Here is a 2,663-nt window from a genome sequence, read left to right as displayed (position 1 = left end):
TATTGTGAGGATAGTGGTTAAAGTTCAGACTGGACACAAAGATCTGTACACAATGCCAGGCACTTGTTATTCTAAATTCCAGGAAGAATAACATAAAATAGACTGAGCCCACGATCTTACACAAGTAGGAAGCAAGATTCTATCTGAAAGTTAATCAGGATAATTTAGGGCTGGGGGCATGCCAAAGTGGTAAGAACAACCATTTAGGAGACACAAGACACTCAATTCAAATTCCAGTCTTATGTGTATTAAAGAAAAAAAGCTATGACTTTAAATAATGGGAATAATTGCAAGATTTGAATATTTGAGTGGAGAAAAATCCATGAGAAAGTTAGAGTTTACCCATGTTGTAATACTTTCTACTTAAGTGATAATATTATGTGGTACTCCAGACATAACAGAGTTACCTTGCAAATGAGGATGGATGTGCATTTGTGTGAAGGAAATACTCTATTTACATAAGTGTAAATTAAATACTTTTTGGGGGTAGATTTTGGTTCTTGTACTAAGAGCCTGGGTGATATCTCTGAGTCTTTTCACTCAAGGCTATCACTCTACTACTATGAGCCACAGTTCCAATTCTGATTTTCTGTTGGTTGTTTGGAGATAAGAGGCTCATGGACTTTCCTGACCAGGATGGCTTCAAAACCATAATCATCAGCTCTCAGCCTCCTGAGTAACCAGGATTCCAGGCCTGAGTCGTCCATGTTTTTAATAATTTAGTAAATTGTACAGTTACATAAGTTATAATTTATCATTATAACCTTTATAATATATGTGTTTGTATTTATATCAATGCATACATATAGAAATATTTTAACATATTTTTGTATCTACAGTAGATTTATGAAATCATCCTTCATTATAAAATAACATGGAAACAAGTTTAATGAGGAGCAAAACAAAGGGAATTGTCACATGTTTCTTGTTGTTGAATGAAATATGAATTGTGAGAATCAGTTTGAGAAAACACTTTAACAAAATGGATAATGGCTATTAATTCCAATCCCTTTATTTGCCCATATTGTGCATCCTCACACATGAATGTCAAAGTCAAACCACACTTTTTTGCCTTTGTATTTAAATCACATGTTATAATTTAGGGGATAGGTGAAATAATCAAATAAAGATTAAAATAATACTAAGTGAGGCTATGAGTTAGAGCTGAAAATTATTTTAAATATGATAATAGCTAATTTAATCCCATATCCCTTACTTTTGCTCTATTGTCATATACCTCATTCCCACATTAGGAAAGTACGTAGAAGGTTCTCACTAAATTATGTGTAAAATTATGAAAAATGTATTAAAAGAATATGGGCACATCGGGGCTGCGAAAGTAGCTCAGTGGTAGAGCTCTTGCCTTGCATGCCTGAGGCCATGGGTTTGATTTCTCAGCACCACATAAGCAAAAAGAAGAAAGCCAGAAGTGAAGCTGTGGTAGATTGCTAGCCTTGAGCAAAAAAGCTGAGGGACAGCTGAGGGCCCAGAATTCAGGCCCCTTGACCGGAAAGAAAACAATAACAACAACAAAAGAATATGGGCACAGTCTGGTTTTAGCTGATTGGTACCTGTAGGGGGTAGTGTGTTTTTGAGGACCTGAAAAACGTTGTGATGTAGATGAAGGAATGGATGTGCTAATTCTGGAAAATTGGCTAGAGGATTGCTCCCAGAAAAACAGTGATGAATTTTCCCAAAAGGTTAGAGTAAAATCACTCTCACAATCATGTTCACTACTGCACTATTCACCGTAGAGAATTTATGGAAACAGCCCAGACGCACTTTAGCAGAGGGATGGTTGGAGAAAGTGTTGCACATATACACAATTGGATTGCACCCATCCATTATAAAGACTGTTACAGCATTTGCAAAGTAATGGATAGAACTAAATTATGTTAAATAAATGAAGTCACAGCCAGACACAAAAAGAACGTGTATTTAGAAGCCAGAATTTTATGCAAGTTAAAAAACAGTATTAATCAAAGCATGCTATTTGTAGAGGAGTATTTAACAGGTGTAATTTCTTATAAAATTGAACTTTTAATCCAACAAAATGAATACCTGGAGGCTACCACTTGGAAAATGTGAGGGAAAATCAAAGGGAAGAAATAAAGAGACTTATGGAAGTAGAGAGTGAAGCCATAATATTCAATGCAGATAGTATGAAACTAATAAAAACGAAAGTGGGTTGAGGTTTGGAAGGATGTGAGAAAGTTATGTAAAGATCCATTGTACTTATAAACTGATTCGTTGAATGGAAAACATTTTGTACACCTATTTAATAAAAATATAATTAAAAACAATGGAGACATCTGATCTTAAACCATGAGTCAATATGATACTTGCCTTCTCAGAAATTTTCTTTGCAGGTATTTTCCTCATAATGACAGAAAAGTGAACAACGCAATGTATATCAATACATCACTTTGCATATCCTAAATAGACAATATAAAAATCACAGTAAAACTATTAGAATATATCACATGATAAAATAAAAGGTAGAAAGTATCAAACTCTGATTGTTTTTCCAAGTACTTTACCTTTGGTATCTAATTTAATCCTCACAATAATCCCATAAAGTGAAACTATTTCTATTTTTAATTCTAAGATGATGATATTTAAGTCTTCAGAGTTGGAATTACTAGTACAACATTCTACACACG

This window comes from Dipodomys merriami, unplaced genomic scaffold, assembly GCF_024711535.1.
Source record: "Dipodomys merriami isolate MVZ:Mamm:240054 unplaced genomic scaffold, mDipMer1.0.p SCAF_1915, whole genome shotgun sequence".
NCBI classification, from domain to species: domain Eukaryota; kingdom Metazoa; phylum Chordata; class Mammalia; order Rodentia; family Heteromyidae; genus Dipodomys; species Dipodomys merriami.
Note: the sequence above shows the minus strand (reverse complement) of the source record.